Source organism: Canis lupus, chromosome X (assembly GCF_003254725.2).
Source record: "Canis lupus dingo isolate Sandy chromosome X, ASM325472v2, whole genome shotgun sequence".
In the NCBI taxonomy this organism is placed as follows: Eukaryota; Metazoa; Chordata; class Mammalia; order Carnivora; family Canidae; genus Canis; species Canis lupus.
The window spans coordinates 87,729,365-87,755,325 of NC_064281.1; the positions used below are offsets into that span (position 1 = coordinate 87,729,365).

General features: G+C 34.3%; 1 protein-coding gene and 1 non-coding gene across 2 annotated transcripts in view; both read left to right on the forward strand.

Annotated features, from left to right (window-relative positions):
- HTR2C (5-hydroxytryptamine receptor 2C) overlaps positions 1-25,961 on the forward strand; it is a 302,050-nt gene that overhangs the window by 18,207 nt on the left and 257,882 nt on the right. The window contains exon 2 of the mRNA XM_025431462.3: positions 6,029-6,090. The gene's annotated coding sequence lies outside the window, so the exon portion shown is untranslated. The remainder of the gene's footprint in view (positions 1-6,028; positions 6,091-25,961) is intronic.
- On the forward strand, positions 21,261-21,389 carry LOC112649545 (small nucleolar RNA SNORA35). The gene has a single exon (XR_003129616.1). It is a non-coding gene; the product is annotated as a small nucleolar RNA SNORA35 (small nucleolar RNA).

Genomic DNA, 25,961 nt, shown 5'->3' on the forward strand with positions numbered 1-25,961 from the left:
AAGAGCCATCTCAAGATGCCTGGGTGGCTCAGCGGTTGAGCATCTGACTTTGGCTCAGGGTGTGATCCTGCAGTCTTGGGATCTAGTCCTGCTTTGGGCTCGCTGCATGGAGCCTGCTTCTCCCTTTGCCTCTGCCTTTCTGTGTTTCTCATGAATAAATAAATAAAATATTTATATAAATAAATAAATAAATAAATAAATAAATAAAGTCATCTCAAATAGAAAAGTTTACATCATTTTGATTATACATAAACACTGAATATTTGCTGATGTGAGGTAGAGGCCAGATAAAAATTGACCTTTGAGTCTATCTTATTCAATTAAAAATATTTCATAGTGTTTCAGTTGTCTTACTATTTTGTCATAGTTTAGGTTTTTTTTTTTTTTTTAACATTCTGCCCCAGCTTCCATATGCTACAAAATGTTGACACATTTTGTTTACACATACAGAGCTTAAGGTAGTAGCATTATTATTTTTAAATGAAATCCTGGCCTTTTATGATTCTTAGATGTATAAATGTTATAGTATCACACGATTATTATGTGAAATTAATGTATTTCCCAGTATATTTTTAACAGTACAATCAACCTTTCAAAGTTATTTTAAGATCTGATTTTTCATGAAAGTAATGGATTCAACCCCAAATCTTTTTTAACAGTTTTATTGAGATATAATTCGCATGCTATTCAAGTTGCCATTTTAAAGTATACAATTCAATGGTTTCTAGTATACTCACAGAGCCGTATAACCATTGCCATGATTTAGAATGTTTTCATCATCCTCAAAAGAAACCCTGTGTACATGTACATGACTACATGTCACTCCTGACTACCTTACCTTCCCCACCCCCCTCCCCAGACCCTTTCCAGCTCTAGCCAACCAGAAAACCTTTCTGTCTCTATAGATTTGCTTATTCTGGAACCTGCAGACTTTTGAAAGATGTACTTGTTGGGAATGTCAGAGAGGTTGTCTTATGCTAAGAGGAGTTGACAAATAAAAGAAAATCTGTGGTTAGTAATATGGTTTTGATTAGTCTGGGCAAATCCTTAATTTCTTCTACACTTCTGAATGTAATAAAATTTTGTATCTTACTCTCTATCATCTATATTTTAGTATCGTAAAATCAATAAAAAGGAAGACATGCTCAAAGCACTTCTGTTCAAAATCATTCGATTTCAGAAAACTTTAGTTTCAAGCTCAGTAAAGTTCCATTTCTAGTCCATTTCTTTCTTTTTCACCATTGTATCCAATCAACACTTGCCAAACTTGACTATCCTTTCCAGAAAGGACTCATTTACATCAGAAAAGTTTTAGGTATGTGCTATTTGCCATTGAATGCCCTAAGAAACAGCTTGCCATCTGTTTTTATTTTTTTCCTAAGTCTCTAATATGGAACACTTCTTAAAATCACACCTATTCAGAGGATTTTTATGAAGGCAAAATTGTCTTTCATTCTGATTGGCTTTGCATTATTCTTTTACAATGATGGTATAGCCATAGCCTAACACATTAGTAGGAACTCTCAACTGGTATCCATTTTAGCTGCCAATGTCAAAAAAAAAAAAAATTTTTTTAAGGACATGAAACCTGAATATAAAAACTGGGGCCTTCTACCCAAAATATGATATTATTTAATATGCTTCCCATTTAAAGCAATCTCATAATATCTAATAACATATATAAATAGATCCTATTTACATCCCCAAATGCATGCTTTAATCTTCTGAAGCATATATGCTTTATACATTATACAAAATAACCATTTTTGTTATTTGCATTGCACTAAATACAAGGATGTAATAGACAATGCACTATCTTGTATTTGAAAGCTTTTCCAGTGATTTTTGTCTCTTGTAATTCCTCCTCTGGCTTGCCATGTTCTGTTGGACTTGGGATTTGCTCTTCCGAGTGTGACCAATAGCCCACTCCATTGCTTTCTTTGACACAATACAGTAGGTTTAAAAGGCAGTATCACATTAGACAAATCTTTGTCTAGTATACTAGACATCAGAAAATTCAATGCACTTGAAGAGAAAGTTAAGAAAATTTAAACGAAGAAATCAACAGGATAAGGCAAGGTGGTATGTGTGCTTTAAATAGTCTATTAATAAGACTCAGTGAAAGACTGAAAAAAAAATGTTTTGAACAAAGGGTAGAAGAAATACAAAAGGAGAAGAGCATACCTTATGGTCCCATTTATATGAACTTCTAGAACTGGCAAAAATCATCTAAAGTGATTGAAGTAAGAAAATGGTTGCTTTGGGTTTGTGGGGGGTGCCCATAAAGGAACAGAAGGACTGAAACATTCTACGCCTTTATTGGCATAGGGACTACACACGTATGTATTATCTTCATCAAAACCGGTCAAACTATATTTGGAACATGTACATTTTATTATATGTGAGTCATACTTCATTACAGTAGATTTTGTAGAAGTCAAAGTAGTCAGTAAAGAGTGACCATTGTGTTTGAATGTGATCGTATTTTAATCCTGAATGAAAGATGACCTCCGTCTTTTTAAATATGAAATATCCATGCCATTCCAAAGGAGTACATTAATCTCTTTTGTAATGTATTCCCTCTGCTCAGGATTGAGTACTGGCATTTTAATGATGACTCTTAGCCACAGTAAGATAGGCATTTCTTTGATAGGCTGCTTTAAATGCCTGCTTTTTCCCTGTAATTTCAGCTGAAGAGAAATAAAGCAGCAAACTTATCCATTAAATCTTCACAGGATTCTTGACCTTTAAAGCACAATTTTGAACTGAAACTACTGTTTTATAATATTCTTTCTGAGGGTAGGCTGAAAGCAAAATAAAAATAATTTCTGTACAAAAAGTAAGATAAAACCTGTCTTGAACATTCACAAAATTACCCTTAATGTCACTTTAAAAATCAGTTATAAATAGCACTGGAAGTAATATGATTACAGGTGTGAAATTGAAAGACAGTGTATGCACTGTTTTTGTAGGAAATAATGACATAATGTTGGGATTAGTAAGTAGATATAGGTTGTGACCATCTTTCTTCTCTATCTGGAGTCACTAGCCTACAAATGAGAAAAACTTATGAAAGTCATGTGAGAATTTTAAAGGTAACAGTTCAGTAAGATAACAGTTCAGTACTATATGTTGACAAGTTGAATTTAAATAAAATATTTAAAAAACAGTTCAGTAAGATTGATAGAAACTGGAAATGACAAGATATTGATAATAAAATCTATCTCAGATTTATTTCTAAATAACTGAAAGAAAAAGATTGAGAATATATGGTAGATGCAAAATATTATTGTAAAGGGTGCTATGGGATCCCTGGGTGGCGCAGCGGTTTGGCGCCTGCCTTTGGCCCAGGGCGCGATCCTGGAGACCCGGGATCGAATCCCACATCAGGCTCCCGGTGCATGGAGCCTGCTTCTCCCTCTGCCTGTGTCTCTGCCTCTCTCTCTCTCTCTCTCTCTATCATAAATAAATAAAAAAATAAAATAAAATAAAGGGTGCTATGGCAGTGAGGCAGAGGCAATGGCTAAAGAGAGAGACAGAAATTGAAAAAAGTTTTAATTTTGCCTAGTGTGTTCCAGACTTCTTCAAAATTAATTAAAATTTTAGAAATGTACATGAAAATGTGGGGAATGCCAGAAAATATATTTTAGGTTGATAGATCTAGAAGTCATTTTTTAAACGATAAGATTGATTTTTTTTAATAAAGGAGTAGAAATGCTTGTATTACATCTCAATTCTCCTGCCAAGAGGGTGTGGAAACCCACAATAAATTAATCCTTCATGAATAAATGGCACAATCACAGTCATAGCTCACATTGTTCTGACTGCAATCATCACAGTTAACCACTAGGGGGCTGTAATTCCATTGACAGCAGTTCTCTGACCACAAATGTCTTATTCCCTGCAAGAGCACTTCTACAGTTAGGTAAAATTAAGTGGGAGCTACAGCAGGTAGAACAGCTCATTGCTATGTACTGAAATGATTTCATGCTTTTCTGCAATTATATATTTAATTTTTATTGTACAGAGAATAGCTTGGCCATTTGCTGCTTCAGCTAGCATGGAGTCTCATCATTGCTCAAAAATTATTAACTTTGTACCTCTGCTTCTTGAAATATACTAGTGGAACCAGTCTTATATCCTTTTTCATGAAGAAATTACTTTTATTTTTATTTTTTATTATTTTTATTTACTATAGATCCTCCTATCATTTCATGAAGAGGTGCTTTCACATATTTATTTCATAAATCTTTGTATTATTTAGAGCTATAGGAGAGAAAAAAATGCCAGAGCAAATTTATAATATCAAATGTGTTTTCTGATATTTATATTAAAATAACAGCTTTTACCCATGTTGTTTTTCACTAATTTGAAATCAGAACTACTTTTTCTTTACTTTTATTTACTCTTTCTTTGCTCTTTCATTATAGGAATGAAAAATATAACAATTTTCTGTTATAGTCTGTTATCTCTTGAATGATTAAGAGCATAGTCACATTAAAATATTTAAATTGTGACTTTAAAATTTATTGCATGAGTATTTGATATTATGCCTCAAATATGTTAACTTATATTGATAAATTTGTGAGCTAAGAAAATATTTTAATGTCTTCAAATAGTATAATTAATATTTATTACATATTTCTTATAACTTTAATGGTCTTTACATTGCTTGATTTTATTTACTTGGATGAAAGGAAGAATTAATTTTGTAGGGGAGGAAAAACCTTTCCTCTACCCTGTTGGATTCTATACCTGAGAACTGCAAATTAAACTGACAAATGAGAGATTAACAGGAGGGATCCCTGGGTGGCGCAGCGGTTTAGCACCTGCCTTTGGCCCAGGGTGCGATCCTGGAGACTCGGGATCGAATCCCACGTCGGGCTCCCGGTGCATGGAGCCTGCTTCTCCCTCTGCCTATGTCTCTGCCTCTCTCTCTCTCTCTCTCTGTGACTATCATAAATAAATTTTTTAAAAAATTTAAAAAAAAAGAGTGAGAGATTAACAGGAGAAAAAGTTTCTTTCATATACATATGGAGCCAACAACAACAACAAAAAAGCAGCTGGCTTGTTTAATTGTAAATTTAAAGACTTCTATAACTAACTTAGTGGGGAAAAGGGAGGAGTTAGGAACAACTTCTCTGGGATAAACAAATAGGTTTCTTTAGAAAAGATAGATGGGTTTTTAAGAGAACAGATGAGATTAGTTTGTGATAGTGTTTGTCTCTACAGGTATAGGTATGAGTGGTCTTTCCATCTTCTACAGAGCCATAGAGTTCTACGGAGAGAGGATTTCTGATAGCCTCACTTCTCAGAAATTGCAGCTTTTATTCAATAAAAGACGCTCAGAAGAGGCTTTCTTTTTCTCTATATGTTGAATCTCAAAATGTCTTTAACTTAAAATAATCTTTATACCAACCCTGGGGTTCTGAGTGGGTTCCCACAGATTTATATTTTAAGAAAATATGTGTATTTAAAATTTTTGACCATGTTTTATGTGTTTTAGGAAATTTCTTATGTTTAAAACATGTTAAATATTAATGTTCTTACAGCAAATTTCTTTGTCCTACAAAAATGTAACTAGCTAATATTTGTAATAATTTTGTTTTCAAATCACAAAATAAATATCAATTGATACTTTTAAAATAATTGATATGAAATGGTGATTTTTCAAATTTCCCTTTCCACCTTCTAGTATCGTTTTGTACCTATGGGTAAAAAACAATTTAATAATTCTGGTTTGTAATGATTTTATGTGAAATAATGTTTTAACTTGATATTTAAATCATAATTTTGCCAGTTCATTTACAATGCTTACTGATATTTTACTTTCTCTTTAAGCTGCTGTACTGATGTTTGGAGATTTTTTACATTAATTTTATATAAATGAAACTGTCTTCTGGTGCTTATAGATATCAGCTTCATTGCTATTCAGTTATGTTTTATACATGAATAGTGTAAATAGTTATCCTAAACTGCTTTTTTCTTATAGAGTTCTCATTGCATTTTTCTAAATGTTTGTTTTCAGGGATATCATCCAATATCCATGAGCATCTATAGGCCAATGATTGCCATCCTTCAAAAATAATTGTAAGTATACCTATAAACATGCTCCAGGACTCTCATTTTGCTGTAATATTCAACAATTATAGTCAGGGGATTCCTATTATTTTGGTAATGTGGACCTATTCCTGAACTAAAAAAAAAAAATTTCCATTAGTCACTTACCATATCTGGAAAAGAAAATTATTTAATTGATACACAACATTTTAGTGGAACCTAATAAAAAAAAACAAAAACAAAAAACCTTAGCCCATTTTATTACCAAATAATGTGTTAAGCAGACAACCTTTCCAAAGTGTTTAATCACCACCCTGACTTTATATTAAATAAATATCAAATAAAGTAGCATAAATAAGAACAATTAGACTAGTGAAGACAAAATATGAATTTGAAGTTTTCTCTTGCAGAAACAAACTCCTGTCTGAGATTAGGCCATAGAAAATCCAGCTACTGTGGGGTGTCTGGGTGGCTTAGTCTGTTAAGTGTCTGCCTTCTGCTCAGGTCATGATCTTGGGGTCCTGGCATCGGGCTCTCTGCTCAGTGGGGAGCCTGCTTCTATCTCTTCTTCTGCCTGCTTGTGCTCTCTCTATCCCTCTCTCTGTGTCAAATAAATAAATAAATAAATAAATAAATAAATAAATAAATAAAATCTTTACAAAAAAGTTAAAAAAGGCAAATCCAGCTATTGTTCTCCTATCACAAATTTTTGAGAGTGAAATCCATAAAAATATTCTTGATGGATGGATCTAAAAATCTCAGAAAGAGTAGAATGGGAGACTGAGAACTTTGTTTCTCAAAAAAGGGTATCAAGTTATAAATGTCAAAAAACACTGATTTAGGGAATAGACCACTCTGCATTCTATAGGTTTCCTAAGCATGTTATTACCAGTTAGGCAAAGTAGGCCAAAATTAGGTCCCTTATTTTAAGTTCCAGACTACACACAGACTAATTCTCAATTAAATTTCTGATTGTTCCCAAAGTCATACACATGTATTTAACCGCACAGAATGTTTTTAGAATGGTAGTGCTGGAAGAAAAACTGATAATGATCATAGAGGTTAACTTACTTTTACAGTGAAATTTTAACACTCTTTTAGTATGAAATGAATATATATTCATTACATAAAAATTAAATAGTACAAAATAAAGTGGAAAAAGGAAGTCTATCGAAATTGAAAAGAGGTTAGAGATGGGATATGGCTGGGAATGTCTGCTGAACATATTATTACTGATCGAAAAATAGAAGAAGAAAACAGAGCCTGTACCTCAAGACAGTTGCACCAAAATGGCTACATTAAAATATACCATAGTCAAAATGGTCAACATCAAATTGTCCTGTTTTGTAATTTGATGACTCACCATTTAAGATGATGACAAAGGTTACACTTCCTTTGTTTAATATATATTAAAAAAATTCTTGATGCTATAGGCAGCTTTCCATAACAGAAACATGAAATTCAAAAGGTGTAAAATATAAAATCTTTAAGAGTCCAAGCAGCTGTCCTGAGAGTACATGGGAAGTCACTCATTATACTTTTGTGAAGATCCAAGTTTTCCCACAGATGTTTTCACGGCATTGATGAGATAGGTTAATGTGGGCACACAGGTAAGTTTACACTCTCAAGCTACAGATGGTGCCTACTCACACAGAGACCACCTCATATATATCAATGGCATCATAAGGAAGTAATGACAGTACAAGCTAGTAAAAACCAAGGTCAGCCTTAGTAGAACGTGACGTAAGCCGATTTCATCTTTAGTGTCTCCCTTTCAGCGCTGGTCTGTCCTTACCATATTGTCTCCATATTACTAGAGCTCCTTGTTCTTCCTCAAGCCCTGGGCCCACCTTGGTACATATGCCTGTTGACACCTTGTTTTTATCCAGCCATTAATTGGAAAAGATTTGATACACAAATTCATCCTAGGGTGGCAATATCTAACAAGTCCTACCCTATCCAGAGAGAGGCACATTTTAACATTGAAAATGTGACTCCAACAATTGAATTCCTTGATTGGCCTGAAGAGCAAATATGAAATATGCCCCAAATCTCATCACGCAGGTATGTAAACTTGCTGCCTACTTCACTTCTCCAAAAGGCTGACCTCATCAGGGCATGCTGGTGACATAAAAATGGATGTGCAACACACTTAACTATATTTAATATAAAAAGTTAGAGTCTGGTTATTTATGGGGAATAATTTTGTTAATGTTACTAAGTATGTTCATTCTCACTGTACACAGGAGAGTACTAAGAGTTTTTGATAATGTATATACATCCACACCCTGATATTCCTTGAGTTTTTTATATGTGGGTCCCTGGTGACGTTTGTGGCTATTTTAAGCTATATAAGATGCAACTGACCTTTAAAAATAAAAGTCAGTTGACCTGATTTGTCTCCAGGTATCATTCAAACTTAGTAACACCTTCCCTAAAGCCCTACTTAATGCCACCTATGCTACTGTGATTATATATATGTATGTATATACATATATGTATGTATATATACATCACAGCTAAGGTAATAATTTAGGTAATGTATTCAATGTCTCCTGTGAAAAATGATCAGTTGGACAACTGTGCTCCTCCTGAGCTGGATAAGGTTTGTAATATTAGTAAGTATTAAAGGTAAATATTATCTTTTTTCTGTAAAACCATATTAGCACTTAGTTTCTTCACAGAAAGGGCTCGTGTAAATGAATAAATGATGTACATATGTTGGTTCTACAATGTCATGACCGGATTTATGCTTGTCACTTTTTTGAAACCTTTATTGATAATTTAATAATTTTATCTTTTACACTTTTAACCATGTGAATTTGTGTTGCTACAAATAAATGCAAGTTCACTTAACAGAAGTTTTTTTTAATGTGTGTTCTCTGATATATAAGTATTATTATAAAGTTCTTTAGGTTATCAAATTACTTTAATGAAAACATAAATAGACTATAACAAAAATCAAATGTTACCTACATTGATAAACAATGCCATGATTTCACTTTGCATTGTATTGTAGTTTTTGTTTTATTCTCAAATATTTTATTTCGTGGATTTGGTAAAATAATTAAATACATTTTATAAATCTTCAACTCTTCATCTGATTAAAGTAAATAATACATAATCAAAACTCATGAAAGGGGTACAGAATTGAGTATTAAAATGTTGTATGTTCCTGCAGAGAATATGCCTTTTATATCATCTACAGGAAGCAACATTGTGTCTTGCACATAATACACATTTAATGATATATTCAATAATTAGTTCAATAATAACTATTTAACTAGTAATGATAAAATAACAGTAGCTTGGGAAAAGATAATCAGGCATACTCTTTGGTAAATGAATATATATAGATGTTAAAAGCATAGGAAAACCAAAGCCTTTATAAGATAATTCCACATTCCTTACAATTGTCACTAGTATTAATATTCCAAAAATTAAAATGTGGTACATATATACAATGGAATATTACTCATCCATCAAAAAGAATGAAATCTTGCCATTTGCAATGACATGGCTAGAGCTAGAGAGTATTATATTAAGCGAAACAATAAGTCAGAGAAAGACAAATATATGATTTCACTCAGATGGGGAATTTAAGAAACAAAACATATGAACATAGGGAAAGACAAGGAAAAATAAAATAAAACAAAATCAGAAAGGGAGACAAACCACAAGAAACTCTTAACTATAGAAAACAAACTAGGGTTGCTGGAGGAGGGTAGGTGAGGATAAGGAGTAATTAATTGGGTAGTGGGCATTAAGGAGGGCACCTGACATAATATGGAACTGATATATGCAACTGATATTTGCAACTGATGAATCACTAAATTCTACCTCAGAAAGTAATAATACACTATATGTTAACTAAATTGAATTTAACAAATACAGTTTTAAAAATATATTCTAAAAATTTAAGTTGGCCTTTATAATAACCAATTGTACTAAAAAACATGTCTTTAACTAAGTACTTAAAGAAATATTTATTTTAATAATTTAATTGAGCCAATTGATAATCTGAAAAACTATATACTATATACATTTTTTGCTGACTAGCCTGCACCAAAATCCAATGAGACTGGCAACATAGGTTAGAATGTCCACATCCTATGGAACTGGAGGGTATTATGCTGAGTGAAATAAGTCAATCGGAGAAGGACAAACATTATATGGTCTCATTCATTTGGGGAATATAAATAATAGTGAAAGGGAATAGAAGGGAAGGGAGAAGAAATGGGTAGGAAATATCAGAAGGGGAGACAGAACATGAAGACTCCTAACTCTGGGAAATGAACTAGGGGTGGTGGAAGGGGAGAAGGGCGGGGGTTGGGGGTGAATGGATGATGGGCACTGAGGGGGGCACTTGACGGGATGAGCACTGGGTGTTATTCTGTATGTTGGCAAATTGAACACCAATAAAAAATAAATTTATTATTAAAAAAGAAGAATGCCCACATCCTAATATTTCCACTTTTCACAATAAGTGAAAGTTACTGTATTTTGGAAAAGTAACTAGCCAAGCAGTTTCAAAGTAGAGTTACATGTCCATTCACACTAGATTATGGTAGTAAAATAGTTTTCTATGTGTGTTTTCTGTTTCTGAACATATGCCTTTCAAAAACATGTTTGCACTTTTAAATTATAGATTTCAAAAACGCTCATATCTCCTGAAATATAAAATATGGGAGTAATTTAAGTATTTACAAGTAAATTAATACATGTATCAGAGGCTATCATGATCAAGGAGTTTATGACATAAATAATGTTGATTTTTTATTTCACACTTTTAAAATATTTATTAGTCTTAATTTTAGTGCATATGGCCATCATTTTACAAATGGCACATATCTTTCAAATAAAATACAGATATTTTAATGATGCAAAATTTTGTATGAAATGAATATGTGCATATTTGCATCATGTTTTTATCACATTTTGCTCTTCTTTGAAAATTCTTTTTCCCCCACCAAAATCAAACATATGATCCAGACAAATAATACATGATGTATGTGAACTTGTTAACAAGTACAAAGAAATATTCTTTCTTTGTACATCTAGGTACCATTCTTCATTTAACTTTCTCAAAACTAAGTATCTTTATTTGTATCTTTGGAGATACTAGTAAGCTAATACTAAACTAATAAAAAGAATCTAATAAAATATGAAAATCAGAACACATATTTGGGTATGTTCATTAAAAATATTTATGAGTTGAAATCTATATATAAGTGATTGCCATGCCATTGAGTATTCCCATTGACTTCATAGGATTTTGATTATACGAGAATATACTCTGAATGTGTTGCAAGTTTCTTAGCATCATTGGCTATGACCCTGTCATTTAGATGGTTGGATTAGGCAAGAAACTTTTGGTCATTCTTGAACATCTTCCTATCCCTTATGACCCATAATCAATTTCATCACTAACTCCTGTCAACTTTAGCTTCTGAATATCTTCACTCCATTTCTAGCATCCTCATACTGGTTTGGCTTTCCATCGCCTGTTGTCTGAACAGCATTTTAAATAATTGTCCCAATTACACATTTGCATTCCCAAATCCCATTGTCCCAATTCTTAGTGCTCTTAGAATAAATACCAAAATCTTTATTATGGTTTATGAGAGAACCTAATCTGGCTCCTATCTACCTCTTCCATACCATATTTAACCATTTCCCCTCACCTCCCTCATGAATGCTCCAATTACAACTGTCTACTTTTGGTTCCTTGAACACATCATGCTCTAGCTTCTGTTGTGATTACTTCCTTGGATTTCACACCTTTCCTAACACTCACAGCACCAGTTAACTCCTATGAAACCTTTAAAGCACAGCCCAAAAGATAATTCTTCTGAGAACAGGGAAGAATTCTGGCCAACCTTATCACCCGGTTTTAGGTAAGCTTCCTCTGTTATATACTGTCATAGACAACATTGTATAGCTTTCCATCATAACACTTATTGCAGTTTATAATTATACATTTATGTTTGTGATTAGTTAGACATTGCAATCTCCTCCACTAGATGTGAAGTTCATGACATCAGAGACAGTATTGACTTTTGCTGAATATTGTATTTTTAGCATCTAGCAGAGTGTCTAGCATATGATTCAGTAAATATTCATAGACTGAAAAACTGAAAGAACAAATAGATATTATGTATTAAAAACTCACAGGTGAAAAATTAGAGGCCTTAGTCACTAAGATCTTAACATAGAGTTGCCTGATGTGAGCTATCATCTGACAGCAGTGAAAGCATCGCCATGACTTCAAATGTGACATTAGCTATACAAGCAATTGACACATAAATGCCTAATACCACATTTGAATTGTTAAGCAGTCCAATAGGTGTTTTGAATAGGATTCTCTTGCCCTGTATCATTCACCAAGAGCTTCATATTCACATTTTAAGATAACTAAATCATATCACTGCTACGCATTATCAAATAAGCAAATTCAAATTCATGACAAATAAGTTCTGCATAACCTATAAAGTAATAAGAGTTATTGCTAGTGGGACTTCTATTTCACGCTAAAAAATTGAGTATATATTCATAGATTATAGTATTAATAACATTGAATATGTGAATATATATGAATATAGTTGAAATGTGATGTTACTAAATGAATACCTTGATACGTGATATGATCCGGAGTTTATATTTCCTCCTGGCTAACTAAGCTTTCTTATTTCTGCTTTAATTTCATACTGTATTTTATTTTTATTCCTCTAAATTTCATTTTGCTCTTTTGCACTGATCCAAATCTGTCTTAAATTACATATATCTGCCATAACTCATACATTTTAATATCCTAGTCATGTTTCCATTTTTTCATCTGTTAAAATATTGACAAACTTTTTTAAGATAGTACAATGAGTGCTAGAGCAATGATTCTCAAACCTTATTGTGGATGGAATCATCTGGGAATCCTGTTAAGCTGCAGATTGTGATTCAGTAGATCTGGAAAGGAGCCAAAGAGTTTACATTTCTAACAAGCTCCCAGGTGACCATGTTGTTGGTCCATGAATCACACTTGGAGTAGCAAAGTAATAGCACAGGGGTCAACAAACTTTTTCTGTAAAGGGACATAGTAAATATTTCTGATATTGTGTCCCATATAATCTCTTGCAACTACTCAGCTTTACTGTTGTACCATGAAGTTGGCCATAGGCAACATATAAATGAATGGATGTGGCTCTGTTCCAATAAAAGCATGAACACTGAAGTTCAAATTTCATACAGTTTTCACATAGTATGATATATTATTCATCCTTTTTTTTATAACCATATAAAAATGTAAATACCATTCTTAGCTCACGGGCCATACAAAAACAGTTTGCCAACCACCCTGCTAGAATATGAAGTGCCAATGGATAAATTTGCCAGAAGCTGAATGTGTGTGATGGGACAGGCTCTGTGGAGAAGATTGCAGTTGAGCTAAGACTTGAAGATGCAAGGCTTTTCTGAGGAGAGGAGTGGGAAGTAGTGAAAGAGAAATAGGCAAGCAACAGCATTACTGTTCTCTAAACTGAGAACATAAGAGTGTGGCAGGAGGACAACAAACCCTTCTGGACTGGGAAGGCTCCAAGGAAATAGGGATTCCTTATATGCATATTTAAATGGTTTCAGATTTTGGGGCACCTGGGGGGCTCAGTGGGTTATAAGCATCTGACTCTTGATTTCAGCTCAACTCATAGTCTCAGGGTCCTGGGGTTGAGTCCACACTCAGTGTGGAGTCTGCTTGAGACTGCCTCCCTCCCTCTTTCTGTTTGCTCCTCCCCCCCCCCTAAAATAAATAAACAAATCCTTAAAAAAAATGGTTTCAGATTTTAATGAGTTGTGGTGTCAAGTGAGCAGGCAGAATGAGAAGTGGAGGATCCTATTAAGTTCCTCATTTTGGAATTTAAAGAGAAGACTGGTCTGCTTAGAGGGAGAAAGAGAAAAGAAATGATTGAGGAAAGCAGGAAAAACTGCATTTGAAAGGTCAGGACTCTCTGCAAGTGACAGCAGATTGTTCTCAGATGAAAGCTTTATGGAAGCATTTATATAAATAATTTAGGTTTGCAAATTCATGGAGGAAAAGTGAAATTAACATCCCAAAGCCAGACGGGGCAGGGTAGTCAAACAGTTTATTCATTATTACAAAGCACACCACAGACTAACAAGGGAAGTGAAGAAGTGAGGATTCAAGATTAAAAAGATGGTCTCTACAAATGCTTCAGCATCTGACGGACATTGCTGATGAACTACTGAGTAGGCATACATGCTGAGGTGAAATGAGCATGTGTCTATGATTTCTCTGGAAGTCACCGTGGAGTGAGATGATGGGATGTTACAAAGCACCAGAGTTCAGAATTATGAAAGATAGACTATCAATCAGAAAATTAACTCAATCCCAATACTTTCTAGAAAGGTCTTCCTCTAATTCTCCTTCCATTTCTCATCTCATCCCTCCCAAAAGGACTTCATCCAGTTGTTTTGGAGTTGTGTTTTATTAGAATGTTGGAAGTAAATTAACATTTGCGGGGAACTTAAAAAGGACTTCATGAATTTGTAAAAATTCTCATAACAATCTAATAAATGGAGAAATTTTACTACCGTTTAGTTACTTAGATTTCCTCCAAAATAGAGAATGTATCTACCAGTAGCTGTGACTCAGTCATAACCCTGGGGGGTAAAAATAAAAAATGGGAGGCAGAGCAGAGGGAGAGTTTTTACTTTTGTGCAATAGGGGGAAAGCTAAAATTTTGGTCAGAAAATTTTAGGTGACTCAAATACTGACTAACCATGACAGGAAAGGCAACTTATTAAAGGAAGTTAGGAAAAAAAATAAAAATAAAGGAAGTTAGGAAGAATAGCAAATGTACACATAGGAAATTTTAATTTTTTTTAGAGAGCCCCTGACACAGGGCTCCATCACACAACCCTGAGATCATGACCTGAACAGAAATCAAGAATCAGACGCTCAGCCAACTGAGCCTCCCAGGCACCTCAAAAAAATTTTTTTGACATTCAAAGGATCTGTGACCAGGTTTCCTATCAAATGAGGATGATGTTACATTTAGTTATAATATGAATTATCATTTATTGAACATCTACTCAATGCCAGGCAATGTGCTGAAAATTATACAAATTATTCCATTTATTTTTCACATTTTAATAAAAATGGTTATTATTACCCATACTTCACATATGAGTCCCAGAGGGCTTAAGGGAGTTAACCAAGGCTCCCTGACTCATTTGGACTTGCTTAAGAAAAACTGCTATCGCGTAAATCTGGTAATATGCAGTATATAGCACATAGCAGATGTTAAGCAGAAATTAGCTGTTGTTTTCTTGCTGTTATTGTCAGTAGTATTATTGCTACTTACTTAATGCCTCTCAGCCTTTTTTACCTCAGCCATAACATGAAAGTCAGTATAATACAACTATATTAAAGGGATTGCATGAAACAACCCACTTAAAGTTCTAGCATTATAGAAGTCACTTAATAAACGTCAAAAACCCATAAATTTTCTCTTGAGGGATGTTTTTTATTTTTAAATAAGGGCAAATAAGATGGTAGATATTCATTCTTCCAATTATTTAGCAGCATGCACCTGTCTGATAAAGTTGACAGTTTCTCTTCAGAAAACAATGTTTGACTAAAAAATGACCTTAGTTTAAGTGCTTAGAATCAGGAGGCTGAGTTTAGGGCTGAAATACTCAGCACATACTTCAAAGTTTCTGAGTTTTTTTCTTCTCTATCTACTATTTCCTATCATTTATATCACTAAGGACGTAAACAGATATTTCTTATGTATATGTGTATGTCACAAAAGAGTATTAGTTATAAGCCTATTAAAATTCATTCATTTGTGCCCCATTTCAAAAGTTGTATTTTCATAGTTGAAGGAATGTTTATTGATAATATGAGAGTGCTCAATAAGTGTGTTCAATAAATATTGGACACAGAGTGAATAAATGACTCATTTCCATTATTATTTATTATTTTTGTATCTTTAGATTTCTGCAGAGAAAGCTTCCTATAATTGGATATATACTTATCTCTGCAACTTCATTTTAACAAAACACATCATCTTCCCCTGGATGTAAAAATACAAATGAATTAGTCTTTATTACACTTTATTTTTTAAATTATATTTACAATTGATTTTGGTACTTGATGTGCTAACATTTAAGTGCAGCACACACCTTCCTTCCATTGTTTGCTCCTTGGTGCTTTCCTTCATTTATATGCATTGTGATGAGTTTTGGCACTCCTCCTGCCTTTAAAGGGTAAGCCAGATTTTCAGTTTACAAACAGATCTTGATGTTATTGGCTGACAGTAACCTCTGATTCTAAAAGGGAAAAAGATGACCAAGTAGCTCTAGTATCCTAAGAAAACTTATGTTGCAGTGTCTTCTCTAAATTGTTAAAATAAAATCTGAGCTAAAAAGTACATTTTTAGAGAGTGATTCTATGGGGGGGATGCTTACTTGAGAATTTATCATTGAAAAGATAGCTCAGGGGGGAAAAATGCAGTAAAGTCAAGGAGGACAAACAAATGAAGAAAGGGTAAAGATTAAGATTAGCTTGGGTCGTGATGAGGTATTAGAAGTGGCCTGTGAGCTCAACACTGAAGACAGTTGAATTTAGGATATAAGAGAGGGCCAGAAGAAAGGCAGTTCGAGAATGTGTGCTGAGGGGGAGGGGTTCACAAAAAGCTTGGAAACCAATGAGCATTGAGTGAGGCAGAGCTGATGGGGCCTGTTACATTATTGGGTTATATTTGGTAATGGGATAAGGTGAGAGCAACATGGAGAATATCGTAAGAGGAAGATGCTAATTAAGGGGTTTTGATCATATTTATAGCTGCTCTTCCAAAGAGAAACTCCTGTAGGTATTCAGATACATGGGCTCGATCTCTCATCTTTGTCTCAGCTCAGATGCTTTGGTATCCTGCTCTCCAATTATTACACCTGTAACAAGCCTCCCCTACCACCAGGTGGCTACAGAGGCATGTCATGCTAGGGTAGCTTTCCAGTGTTTGGGACTCTGATGTGGTTTAAGTTTTTCCAAGTCACAAGTTTAAAAATCTGATCATCTATTCAATGTCCCATCCCATCAAGACAACCTTTTAGAAAAAGTTGAATGAAGCTTATCACTTCTTAATATTCATAAGCTTTGGAAATTGATTTTTATGTTAGATTTCCAAGGAAGACACCAAAGCAAATGAAATAGAAGGAATAAATAATGATTTGTTTCAAGTTTCTATGACCCTACATTATAATCCATGACAGGTTCCCAGATAACTTTCTTTAGTTTAGTGTTATCCAACATTGATTTCTGTCACTTCAAAATAATTTGTTTCCCTCCCACAATTAACTGATTGAGATTCCCTATGGCAGAGTTAGAGCTGTGAGAAATGATAGATAGTCACTGAATTAGAGGAAGACGAAAGGATGTTAGATTCTCTAAAGCTTTCAGGGGAAGGTCAGTGGCAATTTGGATAGTAAGAATTGGCAGAAGACAGCTCCAGCAACCCTGCCTTCATTATACTTTATGATATCATGCCCCAGAGAACATAAAGTTCTCAGTTTAGTTTTTTGGAAGATTACATAAGTCCAAGATCATTATGTTTGACTCTTCATATTAATAGGTAGTGCATTAAGTTTGCATTAGAATGAAAAATAATGTAACCTAGTTTTTGAAAAGCAAAACGCAACAGTTATCATATCAAAATACCACTGTCCCGGGAAAAGGATGCTGTTTATTACTCTAAATTATTCAGAAGTTTTCACACCATTTTCTGTAAGCATTTGACTAATAGAAGAGTCTAGAACCTATAGTTGATGGTGATACACTACATTACATCTTTTCTACTTCTCTTTGTGTCTTTGGAGGTTATAATAAAGAACGAGTGGACTAAGGTATCTGGATAATATCACTTTGAATATCAGATTAATTCACCAAAATAATTAGGAATAACTATTATGGGATCAGCACTATGCCTGGAATTTTGGGAGTTGCAGATAACTATTGGCCAGGATCTCTGACCTCTCAGCTTGCTCTTGATCTTCTTGGCAAGATGAGATTAACATAAAGCAAAAAAAGAAAAAGCAGAAGGTTACAAAGAGCAAAATAGCGTGCTCTAAGCAATAAGGATTATACAGGTATGAAGAGGAGAGAAATCAATGAAGCCTTCATTTCAGAGGGAGAGCCTTCAGGAAGTGAACTTATAAATTGGGATGAATTGTATACATAACTGTCATCATTATGTCTTCCATCTCATTATGCAGCCTATTTGTCTTTTTATACCCTATCCAGGCAGTCACATAAGTCCCTTTGACATTCTAGGAGCTCCACAAATACTTGCTGGTTGATCAATTAATTTTTTTTCTTACTTCATTTTTTGTTACTTTTTTAAAAAACGGAAGTGTAATTGACATGCAGGTGTCTTACATAATGATTCAGCAATTCTGGACATTACTCAGTGCTCACCACAAGTTTAGACACTGTTAATTTTTTTAGAAGGATATAGTAAAAGCAAGCCAAAGAGAGACATTTTGTTTTTCTGACACATATATAGTTATCTTGAGAGTCTGTAATGACCATAGATCGAGTACCATATCATTAGATCATAGTGCCAATCTGAAAGTGAAACTTACAGATCTGCTCCTTTAAGAGTGCTTACCCTCAATATCAAAAAATGAAGCTATATTTGAATACCTGTTGAATTCCAAAAGCTATTTTAGTCAACTAGTCTGCATCAATTAGTCATGACTTATCACATCAAGATTTTACAAGGTCAGTAATTAATTTTTCAGCAGAAATGTTTCTCTAATACATGGTATATCTAAAAAATTGATACAAGCATTTAAGTAGTAGGCGTTTGCCCTCCCTTTAGGAACAGTATTAAAATATTATCTATCTTGTGCCTAAGAAAAGCTGGGGTCTTTTGGTGTTTATGTCTTTATATTAAATAACTTATTTGTTAGACATGCTTCTCTCAAATTTCAGTCATCCGTAAAAGCAAAAGGCATTGAATAATATGGTTACAATTCATGTTAGGCAAGTACATGATTTTAACGGGACGTGGTTAGACGTAATTAGAATAGTGGCACATCACCAAAGATAGGGATAGAATGACGGCCATTAATCAAATAAAAACCTTGACTAAATTTCTTGTAGGTTGGCTTGTCTCTACTACCACATTGCGTTTTGATGAGTATGTATATTGAAAGTGACATTATAATTTAGGATTCAGGCTGTTGCAATCATAACTACATATAAAATAATCACTGGGAAAAACAACTGCTTTTCAAAACTGGAATACTGAACATGTGTTTTTCTGAATATTGAATTAAATGGACCACAACTTCATAAATGGATGTTCTCCCAAAGGAAATGTAAACTATTAAAATCCATAATTAATAACCAGTTTGTCACATGATATTTTTCCTCTTTTTGTATTTATGTCTATCAAGTAGTCTGCACATTTAAGAGAGTGTCTATATTTTAACTGATTAACCAACACTTGGCAAATAGGCTTCCATCACTGGAAAAGCAGAAACAAGGGCTAACTCATATTTTCCCCTTCAATTTGCCATTGTTCTAGAATTTTAGGCAGGAAAATATGTTCTTTTATACATCACAGATAAGATTATATATGCACTTTAATTTTTGGAGTACACTTGTTTTCCTACTTTTAAATTGAGTACTATTCTTTTGAATTGTTTTCTTTCTCCTCATTTTCTAAAACCTTTAGCTGAGAAAGATCTAGAATATCACCCGTAGTTCTCATTTTGCTGAGAAAGTTCTGGTATTTGGTTCCATTCTGTTTCAAGTGCCTAGGAAAAGTTCTAAACCCCAGCTTTGGTAATGGAACTTCTTCATCTAGGGAGGTCAGGCAAGAAAGAAATGGAACATTTTATGGCAATCATATCGATAAGATTCAAAAAGTTTGAAAGAGCCAAGTATTTGAAGAAATGTAAATCACCTAGATTTCTTATGCATTACTGGTGGAAGTGTACATTTGTACAACTATTTGGGAAAAGAACTACTTCTAAAGCTGCTTATTCACAGTGCATATAAGATGTGTTGTCTTAATTTTAATTAACCAATTAATTAATTATATCAATGCAGCCATGCCTGGTGAGATGAGAATGGTGATTCACATACCAAGAGTTATAATTAACTCCCTTCTATGTGCTTGAAGCCAAACTATTCTTAGAATTCCAGAATGGCTGAGCACCCAAATGGGCATTGTTTGGTAAGGCAGCATACCAAAACTGGGACAAAACTAGAAGAGCTATAGAGAAAGGCTTGTTTTGATAGGAACACTATACATTTACAAAAGTGCATGGTTCATAGTCTTTGATCAATGACTTTATGAAGCAAACCAAGAAGAAAGAAGCAATGATTATTTGACAGTGGCTGCTCGATGTGCAGATTTTTAGTCATAACCAAGGAAAAAATAGGACACACATCAAATGGAAAGTTTTCTGTTTTGTACATTTGGGAAAATGTGAGTTTCTTCTAGACACACAGGAAAGATGTATCTTCATCACATAATTCAAGAATAATGATCTACAAATTCGTGTCAGGAAAGTTTAAGCAATTTTAAATAGTCATATTCAATATGTAAGCCCAACATAATTAGGTACAAAGCAAGTTGGCTTCTGTAAGGGGAAATTATAAGACAAGTAGAAAAAAAAAGTAGAATTATTAACTTAAAAAATTCCACAAATTTATAACCAAGTTCCCCACAAATGGTAATTTGAAAGAGAAAGGGAATTGTCATTGACGAGGTAGGAGATGTTTGGTTTTAACAATGACTTACTTATTAAACATCTACTACTGTCAGGGCCTAGACTGGACTCCGCAAGTTATCTCTTCTAATTCTTACAACAGTCAGCTGTCAATAAACAAGTTATTATTGAGCCTATTTAACATATAAGGAAACACAGGTCAAGAGGGTTTAAGTGAATTTCTAAGGTTCCATAGCTCATGAGTGACAGAGTTGGGATTCTGAACCCACATCTGTCTGATTCTAAACTCACATTTCCTTCCCCTAAAGCTAACCCATGTATGTAGTAGCCATACTGAGTGAAAGAACGGATCCCTAGCTAGATGTTTTAGGTCTCGTATCCATCCCCTCTTCCAAGCTGGTTCTTCTGCACAGAGCATGGGCTCCCAGCCCTAGCTCTATTATTTACAGCACTGGCAAGTGACCCATTGGGCTTCTCCTTGACCAACTGGGCATCGAGCAGTGCAAAAGCAAATCCCTCCACAAAGCTGGGAGAGTCATTCTGTGGGCTACTCCTGCATGCTGGGGGGTACATATTTACTGGGTCCTGTGGCCCTAAGAAAAGTGAGGGGGTGGAGAGACAAATCAAGCAGCTCAGTACCTGCTACTACTAAAGCTGACTATGTCCATATTAAGTTAATAGTAGGAACTCAAAAATGTTATTGTTATTACATTATCATCACCATTATTATTAGCTGAATAACTCCTAGCAATTTACATTTAACCCCTCTTGGACTCAGTTTCCTTGTTCATAAAATAAGGTTGACACTACTGGAATGATCTAAGATTGCCATGGTGATTATATTACAAGATAAATTCATTTTAATACCCTGGAAAATTGCTCTTTAAGTGTTAGTAGGACAGGAGAGATAAGTCATTTTTTTCCCTCTGATGTGATTAAAGTGAGATTATAATTATCTTGAAGATATTGGCTCCAGTGTATTTTATTTCTCCACATTTCTACTAGCTTTCTGACAAACTAGCCTTCCCAGCCTCTTCATGCCCTGTGTGTAACAGTTTGTTTAAATTAGTGCTGATAGAATTCCTTTTCCATTATTTCTAATAACTTAGATCTATTTTCAAGATCTATTCCTAGTCCCTTCTTTCCTTCATAATACCTTTGAATACTTAGGTCCCCACAAATCTCTCCCTCTACCACAGTTTGGCAGTGACCAGTTTCCATTTTTTTGTGTTCATTAATGTTATCTTATTAGGTAAATTGTAAATTCTTTGAAAGCAAATTCTTTGCTCACCTAGCCCAGTGCCTTACAAAAAGTAGAAGTTTAATAAACAATTACTGATGGATAAATTCATGTAAGTTATTTCTGAAATCAGTCATTAATTCTTATAACCAGAACTCAAAGAAAGTTCTAAAAAATTGAACACCATGGTTCAAGAACCATATAAAATGTGGCACTGTTTTATGTGGTAAATAAAATATAGACTGAAAACTCACTTAAAATCCAGAAAAGAGGAGCGCCTTAGCTGGCTTAGTCAGTAGAACGTGCAACTCTTCATCTTGGGGTCGTGGGTTCAAGCCCCACATTGGACGTGGAGCCTAATTTAAAAAATGATACTTAAATAAAATAAAATCCAGAAAGATTCGTTTGTGAGAGAGAAATTCATGATAAGTTATTTAACTGAAAATAATTACTTTGGAGGAAGACCTCACATTTTTTGTGTTGACATTATAGATGGTAAACTTGCCTTCCTAGGAAATGTTTTTAGGGCCCTCTGCCAAAAAGGACATTAGGCTCATAGGTCATAGCTATGTTCTGATAATTAAACCAACACTGTAAAAGAATGTATACAACTTGCAGCTCATTGTATTACTATTTTCAGACAATTGGGATGAAATATGTCAGTGAAAAATACACATCAAATTTAATAAATCCTTGTTGACTGCATATAAAACCAATTTTTAAAAACTGACACATTTTTCCTGATTATTGGCAAGGATACATTAGAAAGCCTTTTTTATACAGTATATTTTTAAATTGTTGTTGTTTCAACTGTCACCTTTATTGACATTATTGAACTAAGGATAAGAGATATGTGAGCATCCAGTATGTGGGTGGTATGAAATGGAAGTAGAAGATGGGCCGTGTACCTTAGGTAAACTTCCTTGTCTTGAGGTTTCAGACATTGATCTCTTTTTGAAATGAAAATAAATACCTACTTCCTTAGAAATATGGCAAGAGACTGTTCAGATGACCTACTACCCTTGCAAATGAATGTGTTATAGTAATACAGGGTTTTATTATTTTCCCCTTATTTTCATGCAGAATAAAATGCCAGTTGAACATCTCCATCTCCCTCCCCAGCCACAGACACACATATTACACTGGTAATGAGATGTGGGAAGATAGCCTTTTAAATAGATTTTTAAAACTTAATTTCCTAAAATAATAAAGTCTAGGGGCTTGTCTTAAAGGTCCATGTGAGTACATGAGAATCTGTCAACACAATGTCTGTTCTCAGCATTTTCCCTAAGGGCAATATGCTATTTTGTTTTCCCATGTAATTATTTTTGCTTGTCTTTTTCTGCTTATGTACTTTAATTTCATTTAGAACTTTGAAGATGGAAAAGTATGACTGTTTAGATTCTCTCATAATATAAAACAGTCTTCATGATAAAGACTATGAATTCTCTTTGATAAACATCTGCTTATAGCTGAATGAAGGATTGTTTAGCACAGAATGTGGTATTCAGTGAAAAAAGCAATTTATCTAAGAAATACTTCTTCCCTTATTGCATTTACCCTCTCATCAGCTTGGTGTATCTCTATTGCCTATTTGTTCTTTGTTACTATCAAGACTGCAAATTTCTATCTAGAGCAGATGGTGTAACTGCCATTGTTCTAGTGCTTAAAATTCATTCTGCTGCAGGAAATTTTTATCATTAGACCTCTAATTTAGCAATATTAACAAATTGGAACTATGAACCATTTTGTCCAGCATGTCCGGCCTTTGTTAGATATCTGAGCAAAAAAATATATACATATTGATATCATGAAAATTGTATAAAAAAACTCATTTGATTATTTCTTGACAAATCAATGTGAATTCTTATTTCATTAAGTTAATATAGAATATGATGGTGGAATAAATGCTATAAGATGTTAGTCATTAGTTGTGTAAGAGTTTGTCATGGATTCTCCTTGTTTCCTTTACTAACATATCCATAATTTATGCCAAAAGAAATTAAAATTATAATATGTATCTTGATACTTTTTGAATAGAATATTTGAATTTAAACCTATTTTTAAATTTCTAATTTCAGCCTTTTTGTCCATAGCTCCTAATGACACCCCACCATACCTACTCCACCTAGAAAGCCATCAGACTTCATATTTTACCTTCAGGAAAGAATCAGAGATAACATCTTTTTTCTTCTCTCTCAGCCACATTTTCAGTATTGGAATGATTCAAACTAGATCAATAAAAGTTTTGCATTCAACTTTAGCTTTATAGCTTAAAAACGAAGGCAACAAATATTTTTTGGAAATATTCATAATAACTTTTAAACAAATGACACATACATACAAGTGTTCAGTAAACAGAATTCTACAACATATCATAAGTTTTCCGTGATTACTACTTTAGAAATAATTCCAGCCCATGTAACTGGTAAATTGTAAGCTGTATCCCATGGTTGTATATTTGTGCAATCACCAATGAAATGACTCTAATTAGTTGAATACATGTTGATCCAGTCAATTATTGCTGGAGTGACCAACCAAACATTCCAGTCTGCCAAGGACAGTCACAGTATGCACTTACTGAATAAATGTCAGTAATACTTTCTGTGAGTCTCAAAAGTGTCCCAGTTGGGATATTAAGATAGATGTTTGCTTTTACTCTCATGCACGCATATAAACCTAAGGAGGTACGTGCTGACACATATAAGAGAACTATGAGCAAACGTCCCTTATCCAGAGGAGTATGCAAACTTCTTAATGACACAACAGACCTATGTGAAACCATTGCAAAATAACCCATACATCTTTGAATTAAAATTCTAAATTTGTGACACAAGCAGAAGCACTGTGGGAATTCAGAGAAGAGATACATGGATGTGAGCTAGAGTAGTTTAAGTCTGATTTAAGGAGTTGTTCTGCTCTAGGGCTTTGCAGGCATGAGGTCATATGGGCAAAGTTATAGGGATAGTGATAATTAAAGTTCACGGTTGATCAGTCAACAGTGGAAATGACCAAATGAATACAAAGGGTATGGTAGAAAAAAATAATCAGTAAGGACTTAGAAATTCTGGTCTTTCACTCTGGCTCTGTCACTGGCCAACATTATGTAGTTGAGGAATTTACTTCTTCCCTTTGGCTTTAGTTCCTTCATCTGTAAAAAGAGGGAGTAAACTGGATTCATTCAGCAGGCTTACTTATTGTGAGACTGCTCCGTGCAAGGCACTCCACTAGACTATGCAAATGATTGCTAAAGTTCCTTTCCTGCTCTAACTTCTGTGGCAATCACTTCCATCACTGGTGTTTCCCGTGACATGACATGACGTTGTTCTAGTCAGTTCTGGATCATTCACTTTTTTGTCAAAAAAGAATGTTGCCTGCAGGTAAGTCAACCCCACCCAGCAAATATTTGTTATGTTAAATTGACTGGAAATTTTTCCTTTCAAGTGTCCTTGATTTTGTCATTGGATGAGGACCCTGTCTTCATTCTCTGTGATAATGATGCAATCCCAGAATGTAGGGGACCCTTCAGGGAGAAGCTGGTAGGGCATATCTTTAGAGCATGAAAACTGCCATTTGTAGCCGAGGCTACAACCGATTCAGCTGGAAAGCTGGGCTACTGTGCCCTGGTCTCCTTCCTGACTTTTCACAACCGAGGTCTGTTTTCCTCTCTCTGTATCACCTTGATCTCAGGAAGCTTGCTCTTGTTCTCCATGTGAATCACCTAACAAGAGAGAACATGCTGTCTCAAGTGAAGTTTAGCAACTGAACATGGAATTTTACCAACTCCAAGAAGCTGGGATGTCTTCTGTGAATCCAGCTGGTTCAAGGCTGCAGGCCCACTTCCCATGGCAGGTCTTCCAATTGCAGGGAGTGGGGAAAGTGGCCCTAAACCATCAGAATGGATTAT